This window comes from Procambarus clarkii, chromosome 55, assembly GCF_040958095.1.
Source record: "Procambarus clarkii isolate CNS0578487 chromosome 55, FALCON_Pclarkii_2.0, whole genome shotgun sequence".
Classification (NCBI taxonomy): domain Eukaryota; kingdom Metazoa; phylum Arthropoda; class Malacostraca; order Decapoda; family Cambaridae; genus Procambarus; species Procambarus clarkii.
Genome location: NC_091204.1, coordinates 597,143 through 612,387, shown reverse-complemented (window position 1 = coordinate 612,387; position 15,245 = coordinate 597,143).

Genomic DNA, 15,245 nt, shown 5'->3' with positions numbered 1-15,245 from the left:
CCCTCCTACACACCACTACCCCCTCTTCCTACACACCACTACCCCCTCCTACACACCACTACCCCCCCTACACACCACTACCCCCTCCTCCTACACACCACTACCCCCTCCTCCAACACTCCACTACCCCCTCCTCCTGACACACCACTACCCCCTCCTCCTACACACCACTACCCCCTCCTCCTACACACCACTACCCCCTCCTCCTACACACCACTACCCCCTCCTCCTACACACCACTACCCCCTCCTCCTACACACCACTACCCCCTCCTCCTACACACCACTACCCCCTCCTCCTACACACCACTACCCCCTCCTCCTACACACTACTACCCTCTCCTCCTACACACCACTACCCCCTCCTACACACCACTACCCCCCCTACACACCACTACCCCTACTATGTGGTGGGTATGTGGGCCTGCGGGCCGCTCCAAGCAACAGCCTGGTGGACCAAACTCTCACAAGTCGAGCCTGGCCTCGGGCCGGGCTTGGGGAGTAGAAGAACTCCCAGAACCCCATCAACCAGGTATCAACCAGGTACTACCCCCTCCTCCTACACACCACTACCCCCTTTTCCTACACACCACTACCCCTTCCTCCTACACACCACTAGCCCCTCCTCCTACACACCACTACCCCCTCCTCCTACACTCCCCTACCCTCTCCTCCTACACACCACTACCCCCCTCCTCCTACACTCCCCTACCCTCTCCTCCTACACACCACTACCCCCTCCTCCTACACACCACTACCCCCTCCTCCTACACTCCCCTACCCTCTCCTCCTACACACCACTACCCCCTCATCCTACACTCCCCTACCCCCTCCTCCTACACTCCACTACCCTCTCCTCCTACACACCACTACCCCCTCCTCCTACACTCCCCTACCCCCTCCTCCTACACTCCCCTACCCTCTCCTCCTACACACCACTACCCCCTCCTCCTACACACCACTACCCCCTCTTCCTACACACCACTACCCCCTCCTCCTACACACCACTACCCCCTCCTCCTACACACTACTACCCACTCCTCCTACACACCACTACCCCCTTTTCCTACACACCACTACCCCTTCCTCCTACACACCACTAGCCCCTCCTCCTACACACCACTACCCCCTCCTCCTACACTCCCCTACCCTCTCCTCCTACACACCACTACCCCCCTCCTCCTACACTCCCCTACCCTCTCCTCCTACACACCACTACCCCCTCCTCCTACACACCACTACCCCCTCCTCCTACACTCCCCTACCCTCTCCTCCTACACACCACTACCCCCTCATCCTACACTCCCCTACCCCCTCCTCCTACACTCCACTACCCTCTCCTCCTACACACCACTACCCCCTCCTCCTACACACCACTACCCCCTCCTCCTACACTCCCCTACCCTCTCCTCCTACACACCACTACCCCCTCCTCCTACACTCCCCTACCCCCTCCTCCTACACTCCCCTACCCTCTACTTCTACACACCACTACCCCCTCCTCCTACACTCCCCTACCCCCTCCTCCTACACTCCCCTACCCTCTCCTCCTACACACCACTACCCCCTCCTCCTACACTCCCCTACCCCCTCCTCCTACACACCACTACCCCCTCTCCTACACACCACTACCCCCTCCTCCTACACTCCCCTACCCACTCCTCCTACACACCAATACCCCCTCCTCCTACACTCCCCTACCCTCTCCTCCTACACACCACTACCCTCTCCTCCTCCACACCACTACCCCCTCCTCCTACACACCACTACCCCCTCCTCCTACACACCACTACCCCCTCCTCCTGCACACCAGTACCCCCTCCTCCTACACACCACTACCCCCTCCTACACACCACTACCCCCTCCTCCTACACACCACTACCCCCTCCTCCTACACACCACTACCCCCTCCTCCTACACACCACTACCCCCTCCTCCTGCACACCACTACCCCTTCCTACACACCACTACCCCCTCCTCCAACACACCACTACCCCCTCCTACACACCACTACCCCCCCCCTACACACCACTACCCCCTCCTCCTACACACCACTACCCCCTCCTCCTACACTCCACTACCCCCTCCTCCTGCACACCACTACCCCCTCCTCCTACACACCACTACCCCCTCCTCCTACACACCACTACCCCCTCCTCCTACACACCACTACCCCCTCCTCCTTCACACTACTACCCCCTCCTCCTACACACCACTACCCCCTACTCCTACACACCACTACCCCTCTTCCTACACTCCCCTACCCTCTCCTCCTACACACCACTACCCCTCCTCCTACACACCACTACCCCCTCCTCCTACACACCACTACCCTCTTCTCCTACACACCACTACCCCCTCCTCCTACACTCCCCTACCCTCTCCTCCTACACACCACTACCCCCTCCTCCTACACACCACTACCCCCTCCTCCTGCACACCACTACCCCCTCCTACACACCACTACCCCCTCCTCCTACACACCACTACCCCCTCCTCCTACACACCACTACCCCCTCCTCCCACACACCACTACCCCCTCCTCCTACACCTCCTCTGTCAATCAACTTCCGCCTACTTCCGGTGGCAATATTTTCTCCTCCAATTGGCAAGGGTTTAGGTCACCTGATGTTAATGTGATCACTGTGATCTCACGTCTAATAATAGTGTCTGACTCATCCACTATGATGATTCATCTGATCACGTGAACATCTGGCGACCTAACCTGATGCTAAGTGATATCGAGCTAAGTGATGAGATTGAGGCAGACTCCATACTTAGTTTCATATGTAAATATGATAGAGCCCATTACGCTCAGGAATTTGCACGGGGACAAAGAACCTATGCTCAATCATCCCCAAGCACAACCACACATACACACACTACCCATATCAAGAGGATAACATTAGCGGCATATGCCAGGCTGGCCAACATACGTACGGCATTCAGAAACTTGTGTAAAGAATCGTTCAGAACTTTGTATACCACATATGTCAGGCCAATCCTGGAGTATACAGCCCCAGCATAGAGTCCATATCTAGTCAAGGATAAGACTGAACTGGAAAAGGTTCAAAGGTTTGCCACCAGACTAGTACTCGAGCTGAGAGGTATGAGCTACGAGGAGAGACTATGGTAATTAAACCTCACTTCACTGGAAGACAGAAGAGTTAGGGAGGACATGATCACCACATTCAAGGTTCTCAAGGGAATTGATAGGGTAGATAAAGACAGGCTATTTAACACAAAGGGCACACGCACTAGGGGACACAGGTAGTAGAGATATTAGAAAGAACTTTTTTGGTGTCAAAGTGGTTGACAAATGGAATGCATTAGGAGGTGATGTGGTGGAGGCTGACTCCATACACATTTTCAAGTGTAAATATGATAGAGCCCAATAGGCTCAGGAATCTGTACACCTGTTGATTGACGGTTGAGAGGCGGGACCAAAGAGCCAGAGCTCAACCCCTGCAAACACAACTAGGTGAGTACACACATATTATATGAAAATAAAATTTCAACCAGTATATATGTAACTATACTCTCTATTTTTGTAAGTATTAAATATTAATATATTATTTACTTAAAAAATAGAAGAACGAATAAGAGTTTAGTTTTATATATACTGTATACAGTTACACAGGTAACAAAGCTAGATTAGACGGGTGTGGCCAAATTTAGGCATCCTAGAGAATATTAAATTAAGTTATGAGTTGTTGTCCGTTGTAAGAGAGAGAAATCCCAGATAAGAGATTTAGATGAGCCACAGAGATGGTGACCACAGAAAGAACTTTTTCAGTGTCAGAGTAGTTAGTAAATAGAATGCATTAGGCAGAGATGTGGTGGAGGCTGACTCCATACACAGTTTAAAATGTAGATATGATAGAGCCGAGTAGGCTCAGGAGTCTGTACACCAGTTGATTGACAGTTGAGAGGCGAGACCAAAGAGCCAAGGCTCAACCCTCACAAACACAAATAGGTGATTACACACTAATTGGATGCAAATAAAATTTATAGTATATATAATGTAACTATACTCTCTATTTCTGTTTTTTAGTAATTATTAAATAATAATATTATTTTATTTACTTAATAACATAAGAATAAGAGTTTAGTTTTATATATACTGTATACAGTTATGCAGACCACAATGCTAGATTAGACACGTGTGACCAATTTTAGGCATCCTAGAGAATATTAAGTTAGGCGTTGTTGTCATTATTATATTTTTTCTAAACTCTGTTATAAGTGAGAAATACCACGGATAAGAAATTTTATGAAATCTGTGGGTTGAAAGGAATTGTGTTGCTGGTGTTAGAGGAATAGTCGTTCCAATACTCAAAAGGAATAGTTCCAATACTCCTCTAAACTGAAGATATTATAAATTCTCCCCTTTACCACCTATTCCATAGACATTGATGAGCATGCCCCCAACTTTCTTCACTTTGTCTTTAATTATTTCTCTGAAGAATTTCTCATCATGGGTGAATTTTTCCTGATAAATTTGGCTGTTTTGGATGAAGATACCATGACTATTGTCTTGTAGTTGCTGCCTCGTCTTGTATAACAATATGATTAACATCTATATCAAATGCCTTAAATATGTGTGGTGAAAATAAAATCTGGTTCTTCCCTTCTAGTAATTGATATGGTGAAATCTTCATATCATCCCATTCTATTACAATATTTGGAATTTGGTATATGAGTTTGATAAATGATGGGATCAGTTGGGGTAGTGAATGACCAAAAATGGATGTCAGCATGGATGTTTTACAAGTTTCCAAGAATGGCATTCTTCCATTTACTTTTACTGTATTAATACTAATTACTAATGAAGATGCTACACTCATTAATTGCTGAAATTTTACCTGGTCAATAGGAAAATAAGATCCTTGTAAGTACCAAATTAAAATATATTGTATATGAGGTAAAATAACCTTATGAGGTTGTTGTTTGCGTTTATGGATATTATTCAATTTTACTGTTTCATAATCAATATTAAAAGAATTGATCAGAATAACATATGCTATAGTATTTTTTTTATTATATCTAAATTAGTAGACGAATTTAAAAGTCTATTTTAATAAACATATATAGACATTTTTTTAATACAGTCATCGCAAAAGTAATGATTTGATTGACTCATCTACAAGTCTTCCTAATGTTGGAATTTGGAGGAGGTGTAGTTGTTTATTTGACTGATGACATTTGTAGCATCTTGCTACTTTCTTAGTTCTTTCTAGTTGACGCCATTTTTCTACTCTTTGGTGTAAATGAAAAAGATACTTTGGTGGTAAAGTCGGATGGATCGTGTTTAGAAAGAAGTATCAGAGTAGTTAACAGGTGGGATGCAATGTAGGCCGTGATGTGGTGGAGGCATCACATCTATACACAGTTTCAGATCTAATCCAACACAAAATTAAATTAGAAAAGGTTCAGAGGGATGCCACCAGGCTAGTCCCCGAGCTGAGGGTATGACCTATGACGAGAGAAGTTATGAGTTGTTGCCATTTTTATATTTTTTCTGGTCTCAGTTGTAAGAAATACCCCAGATAGAAGATTACATGAAATCTCACAGTTGAAAGGAATCCTTCTGTTGGTCAGTGTTTGGTGAATCTTTGAAAAACTTGAGTGTAGAAAGAAAAGTGTCAGAGTATCTAACAGACAGAATGCATTAGGCAGTGATGACGTGGAGGCAGACTCCATAAGCAGTTTTAAATGTAGATATGATAGAGCTCAATGGGCTGAGGAATCTTTACACCAGTTCACTGATAGTTAAGAGGTGGGGTCTATGAGCCTAAGCTCAGTCCCCTTCCCCAAGCACAACTAGATGAGTATATACACACATACACATATTGGATGAAAATAAAAATTCAACCAGTATATATGAAACTATATTCTCTATTTGTTTTGTTTTTTGAGTAAGTATTAAATAACAGTAATATTTTTTTTTTTACTTAAACAAAAAAAGAAATAATAAGAGTTTAGCTTTATATATACAGCATACAGTCAACCAGACCCGCATGGAGGACCAGAAACATGGAGAGCTAAGCTGCTGGACGTGGCAACAAGAAACTTTCTAAGCCAGCACACCAAAGAACCAACAAGAATGAGAGGAGAAGATGAACCAGCAATGCTTGATTTGATATTTACCCTAAATGAATGGGATATAAGGGAAGTTAAGATGGAAGCGCCCTTGGGAATGAGTGACCACAGTGTATTGAACTTTGAGTACCTGTTAGAGCTAGGACTTATCTCCCCCCAAAAAGAACTAGGAATCAAAAGGCTGGCATACCGAAAGGGGAATTATGAACAGATGAGAAGTTTCCTAAGTGAAATACCTTGGGACACAGACCTCAGAGACAAGTCTGTACAGGGTATGATGGACTATGTTACCCAAAAGTGTTAGGAGGCAGTAAACAGGTTCATCCCGGCCCAAAGGGAAAAATCCGAGAAGCAACAGAAGAATCCATGGTATAATAGGGCATGTATGGAAGCGAAGAAACTGAACAAAAAGGCGTGGAGGAACTTCCGGAATAACAGAACACCAGAAAGCAGAGAGATATACCAGAGAACCAGGAATGAGTACGTCAGGGTGAGAAGAGAAGCAGAGAAAAATTTTGAAAATGATATAGCAAACAAAGCCAAGACCGAACCAAAGCTACTCCACAGTCACATCAGAAGGAAAACAACAGTGAAAGAACAGGTATTGAAACTTAGAACAGGCGAGGACAGGTATACAGAGAATGACAGAGAGGTGTGTGAGGAACTCAACAAGAGGTTCCAGGAGGTCTTCACAATAGAACAGGGTGAGGTCACTGTGCTAGGAGAAAGGGAGGTAAACCAGGCGGCCTTGGAGGAGTTCGAAATTACGAGAGAGGAGGTCAAGAGACACCTGCTGGATCTGGATGTTAGAAAGGCTGTTGGTCCAGATGGGATCTCACCATGGGTACTGAAAGAGTGTGCAGAGGCACTTTGCCTGCCACTCTCCATAGTGTATAGTAAGTCACTAGAGACGGGAGACCTACCAGAAATATGGAAGACGGCGAATGTGGTCCCAATATACAAAAAGGGCGACAGACAAGAGGCACTGAACTACAGGCCAGTGTCCTTGACTTGTATACCATGCAAGGTGATGGAGAAGATCGTGAGAAAAAACCTGGTAACACATCTGGAGAGAAGGGACTTCGTGACAAATCGCCAACATGGATTCAGGGAGGGTAAATCTTGCCTTACAGGCTTGATAGAATTCTACGATCAGGTGACACAGATTAAGCAAGAAAGAGAGGGTTGGGCGGACTGCATTTTCTTGGATTGTCGGAAAGCCTTTGACACAGTACCGCATAAGAGGCTGGTACATAAGCTGGAGAGACAGGCAGGTGTAGCTGGTAAGGTGCTCCAGTGGATAAGGGAGTATCTAAGCAATAGGAAGCAGAGAGTTACGGTGAGGGGTGAGACCTCCGATTGGCGTGAAGTCACCAGTGGAGTCCCACAGGGCTCTGTACTCGGTCCTATCTTGTTTCTGATATATGTAAATGATCTCCCGGAGGGTATCGATTCATTTCTCTCAATGTTTGCTGACGATGCTAAAATTATGAGAAGGATTAAAACAGAAGAGGACTGTTTGAGGCTTCAAGAAGACCTAGACAAGCTGAAGGAATGGTCGAACAAATGGTTGTTAGAGTTTAACCCAACCAAATGTAATGTAATGAAGATAGGTGTAGGGAGCAGGAGGCCAGATACAAGGTATCATCTGGGAGAGGAAATTCTTCAGGAGTCAGAGAAGGAAAAAGACTTGGGGGTTGATATCACGCCAGACCTGTCTCCTGCAGCACATATCAAGCGGATAACATCAGCGGCATATGCCAGGCTGGCCAACATACGAACGGCATTCAGAAACTTGTGTAAAGAATCATTCAGAACTTTGTATACCACATATGTCAGGCCAATCCTGGAGTATGCAGCCCCAGCATGGAGTCCATATCTAGTCAAGGATAAGACTAAACTGGCTAATTAAGAGGCTGTCAACAATAATTGTGTGTATTATTTCTCTTAATAGAAAATTATTTAATATATATTGCACTAATGTTCTCAATACATTATTTACTAATTGGCAGCCCACAACAGGGTAGGATTTACATTGACTAGTGTTTATTGATAACCTAGTCCCCTATTACCATTGACTAGTTGAACTATTTATTGTTCATACTAGTCCCATTTATTACCATAGTCTAGTTGTACTACACTTAACAACCTAGCACCAGTAATGAATGCTACAGACCCTATTTTGGGTGTAATTGTTATCAGCTCGAGTTGAGTTGTGTTTATATAATTTACTTATAATCATTGCACCCTTTGAGTGGTTAATTAGTGTCTATACCAACCCAGGGGTGAAAATTGAAGAGCTAACCTAAAGGTACTTGCAGTGACACTGGTTTATCACTCAAATCACTAGTGTCCATGGATTATACATATATAATATGTATTAATTTTAAGTGCCAACCTCTAAAAGAGGTAGGATTATAACCTAGTGATTGCAGAACCAGCAGTAAAGGGACCTCGTCTTGGAGAGTTGCGAAAGACAGGGGCCTTAAGAAGACTTTGATAAAGCCGCCTTCAAACGCCATAGCAACTTCAAATTCATTTGACGTTTTGGAGGACGAGTGCTGTGGAGAGACTGTGGATCGCGCAAAAGGGAAAGCAACGAAGAGAAAGGAAGCGCAGGCCCCTCAGAAAGTAAAGGAAGTACCTAAGCAAACATTAGTTGTGGGAGATTCCCAGATAAGGTATTTGGATAGAACGTTTTGTGCTAGAGATAGGGGGAACAGGTTAAGGGTTTGCTATCCCGGAGCTGGCATTGGTGATATTATAAACAACATGAATGATATTATGGCTGGTAATGGGAACAATCCCATTATTTGCATTAGCGTGGGAGGAAATGATGTTGGTCGAGTCAGGAGTGAGGAACTGATTCAGAGGTATAAAACAGCCATAGAGTTAGTTAGGAGCAAGGAAGGAATCCCGATCATATGTGGCATTCTTCCAAGAAAGGGAGTGGGAAATGAATGGATATCGAGGGCACTTGGTGTCAATTGCCGGCTGGAAAGATATTGCAAATCAAATGCAATATCTTTCATAGACAACTGGGAACACTTCTATGGAAGAAATGAAATGTATGCTCGTGATGGGGTGCATCTATCGAGAGCTGGGGTTGTTGCTGTTGCGAACTCGCTAGAAGAAGTGGTTAGAGGTGTTTGTTTGGGTTTAAACTGTTAGTAGATAGAGGTATGGGAATTGATTTGGAGGAAGGAGGTAATAAAAGTATGTGTTTGTGGGAGAAAGGAATTGGCAAAACGATCAGGGAAAGAGAAGGTCCGCAAAATAACAATTCACTTAGGGTATATTACACTAACAGTAGAAGTCTAAGAAATAAAATTAACGAATTAAATGCTCTTGTCTGCACAGAAAAAATAGATATTATTGCACTTACCGAAACGTGGATGAATGTAGAAAATAGAGAACTATTAGCTGAATATCAAATATATGGATTTAAACTATTTCACACAGATAGATATATTAGACGAGGAGGTGGAGTAGCCATATATGTTAGGGACAATTTGAAATGTAGTCTCAAAGAGGGAATCAAAACAGAACCACACACAGAAACTATTTGGATTGAATTAAACGAAAAAGCTAATAATATTATAATAGGAGTAATATATAGGCCACCAAATTTAGACAGAATGGAAGCAAAGCATCTATGGGATGAAATATCTAGAGCATCTAGATCTAACAGTATTTATGTCATGGGTGACTTTAATTTTAGCGGAATAAACTGGGTGAACAAAACAGGGAATAGTGAAGCAGAAGATTTTCTAGAATTAATTGACGATTGCTTTCTTACGCAACACATTAAGGAACCAACACGGGAAAATAATATTTTAGATTTAGTGTTAACTAACAGGGAAACGCAAATTAATGACATCGAAATAGGGAGTAAGATAGGGAGCAGTGATCACAAAGAAATCAGATTTAGCATAGAATGGAATAGACCAGTAGGAGAAAATTCTGTTAAAGTGCCAGATTTTCGAAAAGCTGATTTTAATAGCCTAAGAAATTTTTTGGGTCAAATTGATTGGAAAGGCTTGGGTATGGGGTGTGGGCCGGTCTTGGAGCGAGACATGAACCCAGCGATAGGTGACTTAAATGGGGATTTCGATGTGGATTCAATATATAACTTATTTAAGAATATTCTAAACAAAGCACAGGAACGTAGTATACCATACAAATTGAATAGATCGTATACTAATGACCCAAAGTGGATAACAAAGAATTTGAAGAACCTTATAGGTAAAAAGAGAGCTTGGTACAAAAGGATTAAAAATGGGGAGGTCACTTTAGAACAGGAATTCGTACAACTGGTTAGAAATGTTAAAAAAGAGATAAGGAAAGCAAAAAGGAACTATGAAGTTCGCATAGCAGGGCAAGCAAAGACAAATCCTAAAGGGTTTTTTCAGTTATATCGTACTAAGACTAGGGAAAGGATAGGTCCATTAAAAACTGAGACTGGTCAAATAACAGATAGTGATGAAGAGATCAGTAGTATTTTTAATAAATATTTTGTATCTGTATTTACTAAAGAGGAACTTAACAATATGCCTTCAGCCGAACAAGTCTATGTGGGTGGGGACGAGGACAGGTTGACGAGTTTAGCAGTTACCAGGGAGGATGTTCTTAAACAAATAGTAAAACTCAAACCAAACAAATCCCCAGGGCCGGATGAAGTGTTTGCTAGGGTGCTTAAAGAATGCAAAGAGGAGCTTTGTGACCCACTGTCAACCATATTTAATAAATCAATAGAGTCAGGCAGAGTGCCAGAGTTTTTGAAAGTTGCTAATGTGATACCAGTTTTTAAGAAAGGAGATAGATCACTTGCGTCTAACTATCGACCAATTAGCCTAACGTCTATTGTGGGAAAGTTACTCGAATCTATAATAGCAAATAAAATTCGTCTTCATCTTGAAAAACATAAATTAATAATTGAGTCGCAACATGGTTTTATAAATGGCCGTTCATGTTTAACAAATTTGTTATCTTTTTATTCTAGCATTGTTGAGGCAGTTGATAGTGGTAAGGATTGCGATGTTGTATACCTTGACTTTAGCAAAGCTTTTGATACAGTGCCACATGAAAGACTGATTAAAAAAATAGAGTCTCATGGTATTGGGGGTGCTATATTAAGCTGGATTAGGGCATGGCTATACCAAAGGAAACAGAGAGTTAGTATAAATGGAATCAAGTCAGAGTGGGAAAATGTTGTAAGTGGAGTGCCTCAAGGCTCTGTCCTGGGACCTCTGTTGTTTATAATATATATAAATGATTTAGATTCAGGTTTGAGTAGCAACATTTGCAAATTTGCCGATGATACGAAAATCGGTAGGGAAATTAATTCGGAGGAGGACTCACTATCACTTCAAGTTGATCTAGATAGGGTTTTGAAATGGTCAAAGGATTGGCAGATGCAGTTTAATGCTGATAAATGTAAAGTTCTGAGGTTAGGTAATGATGATAGAGTTACAAGATACGAGCTAGATGGTGTTGTGATTGCGAAGTCGGATTGCGAAAGGGATCTGGGAGTTATGATTAGTAAGAATTTAAAACAAAAGGATCAATGCATAAATGTTCGTAATAAGGCAAATCGGACACTTGGATTTATTAATCGCAGCGTTAGTAACAAGACACCTGGTGTGGTTCTCAAGCTATATCTTGCTCTAGTTAGGCCCCATTTAGATTATGCAGTTCAGTTTTGGTCGCCATATTATAGAATGGATATAAATTCACTAGAACGTGTCCAGCGTAGGATGACTAAGTTAATTCCCCAAATTAGAAATCTTTCATATGAAGAAAGATTAACAAAGCTTAAGTTGCATTCACTGGAAAGGCGAAGAGTTAGGGGTGACATGATAGAGGTTTACAAGTGGATGAATGGACATAACCGGGGGGATATTAATAGGGTATTAAAAGTATCAACACAGGACAGAACACGAAACAATGGATATAAATTGGATAAGTTTAGATTTAGGAAAGACTTGGGTAAATACTGGTTCAGTAACAGGGTTGTTGATTTGTGGAACCAATTGCCGCGTAACATTGTGAAGGTGGGGTCCCTCGATTGTTTCAAGCACGGGTTGGACAAGTATATGAGTGGGATTGGGTGGTTATAGAATAGGAGCTGCCTCGTATGGGCCAATAGGCCTTCTGCAGTTACCTTTGTTCTTATGTTCTTATGTTCTTATGAATTTTACCCTAGGCTACCATTAGTACTTGTTCAGCATTATGAGCAACCCAAGCACAAGCCCCACAAGGCTTAACCAACTAGCCAGTATGGATAATGCTGGCAATGAGAAAACTGTCATACTTCTAATACTACAATTGCTGGATTTACCTCAACCAGATAAGACTGCTGACTCATTACAATCCTTCAGCATGGGGTTTGAGTCACTACTAAGAACATTCAGTATTAAGGTTGATATAACCACTAGTGAGTGGATGACCAAAGTAGTCCTTCAACGAAAATTGTCCAGCGACATACTAGATGAATTATACACACATCAACATAACACCATCCTGACAGTACAGGACATCACTGAAGGTTTGCGTTCCATCATAAACAAACGACGTGCAAATGAGGAAGTTAAAGCCTCTTGCGAGCCTTCGGAAATAAAAAATAGTCAATTAAAGGGTAAAGCAACTACCCCAAATAAACATCAGTCAATTACTCACACCAAGTTGGAGAAAATCTGACAATGCAGCAGAATCCTCCAAGCATACTGTTACTAGTTCACCCAAACCGATAACTTCCAAGCGTGCAGTAGGCTGAGGGACATGTATGTTCTGCAAAAAGAAACATTCAACATATCGTTGTGCTAATTATAAAGACAGAGACACTCGTATTAAGCGACTCCAGGAATTAGGGAGATTTTCAAGGTGTCTCAAGTCACACAACATAAGAACATAAGAACAAAGGTAACTGCAGAAGGCCTATTGGCCCATACGAGGCAGCTCCTATTCTATAACCACCCAATCCCACTCATATACTTGTCCAACCCGTGCTTGAAACAATCGAGGGACCCCACCTCCACAATGTTACGCGGCAATTGGTTCCACAAATCAACAACCCTGTTACTGAACCAGTATTTACCCAAGTCTTTTCTAAATCTAAACTTATCCAATTTATACCCTTTGTTTCGTGTTCTGTCCTGTGTTGATACTTTTAATACCCTATTAATATCCCCCCGGTTATGTCCATTCATCCACTTGTAAACCTCTATCATGTCACCCCTAACTCTTCGCCTTTCCAGTGAATGCAACTTAAGCTTTGTTAATCTTTCTTCATATGAAAGATTTCTAATTTGGGGAATTAACTTAGTCATCCTACGCTGGACACGTTCAAGTGAATTTATATCCATTCTATAATATGGCGACCAAAACTGAACTGCATAATCTAAATGGGGCCTAATGCATAATCTAAATGGGGCCTAATGCATAATCTAAATGGGGCCTAATCAACATAGACTATTGTGATACCCAATTCAACACCTGCAACAGGTGTAGAAGAGGTAAACACCATGCAGCACTGTGCAAACATACGAAATTAACGTATTCAAGACCCAAGGTGGAAGATAGCATTCCCACCATAGTACAGTTTTGCAAGGTGCGACAGAAAATCAGTGTCCAAACGGCAGAGCCCAAAAGTAATGCGACTTTGCCTACTGCCCAAATTACCATCCAGAATAAGAGGGCCAACAACCCGTGGGTTGTTTGACCAAGGGCTCCAGAGAACATACGTCACTAAAAAGTTGGCAGATGAGCTACAGTTAAGGCCTGTAGCCCAGACGACAATAAACATCTCAGGGTTTCTAACAGATACAGGACCTCAAGTCTACGAGGTGGTACAACCATCAGTACGTTTAGGCAGGTACGTCTGTCAAGTACAAGCCATTGTGGTGGGCAAAATACCAGAAGACCTACAAGTACAAGGTCTGAGAGCAACAGCCAAATTCCTGAGAAATGAAGGAATAAAATTGGCATATATTAAGTCTGATCACCTCACTGACTTATCCTTGGTATCCTTGTAGGTACAGACTACTCCAATAGATTCATCGGTAGCCCTACTAAATATCAAGGCATAACCATAATAATTCTGCAGGAGGTAAATTACTCTCAGGCCCAGTATTAAGCCTGAGGAGACTATGTCTGCAGATAAACCATACCAATAGAAATCTAAATTTGTCAGCTGATTATTTCTCCAGTAGCATTATACTAAGGAGATTACAGCTGACAATAGCAACAAATGTCGATGTTAATATCATCATTTAGAGATGAAGATGAGTTCATGAGGCCTCAGTGGCAAATCAGTGAACAGTAGCCTAAACAGCTGCAAGTCACTGCGACCAATGACACTGAACCCACTGCAGTCTCAGAACCATGCTTGACTTTAATGATGGACTATTCAATCCTCTGAATTAACTAAATTAAACCCCAATAAATCGGACGACTGATTTTGATACATTTATTATTTAATCAAGATGAATTCCATGGGCATCAGTGTTTATATATCAGTGACTAGTTACCTGAACAAACTTCAAGTTGTGTCTAATGTCACTGATCTCACTGCAGTCCCTGAATCATACTTGACTGTAGTACTTGATCACATTCAGTCTTCTAGATTAAATAATATGTATTTAGGCTATAATTTTAGCCTTTCAAGAGTTAACAGGGAAATGAAATCGCATTAGACTTCTAATCCCTGTAACTCGACTACGGGACATCCGTCCTGTTCGAACAGACGCACAAATGTGTGATTACTAACTAACGTCAAATTAATCTAATAATTCAAAGGAGGAGTATCGGTGTTCGTCTGTTCTAAATATAACTGTGACCCATGAGCAGCCCCCTGGGGAATTATATCAGAAAACCCAACACCATTTACTAATATTTTAATACAACAGGCAGATAAAATTGCTGACGTATACGCAAGTTAACCCATAGAAAATGTAGCTTGTAATGGAATTTTCCATCAATAGAAAACGGGATATCATTGCCACATAGTACTATAAATTCACCAGCTATTCTGTTTGGAATTATTCTTAAAGTCATTAGTCTTTGGACTTATTACATCTTAAAAACATTTCATTTCAATTAACTTAATTATTAGTATGATTATAGAGTAAATGTGACCCTTCTACC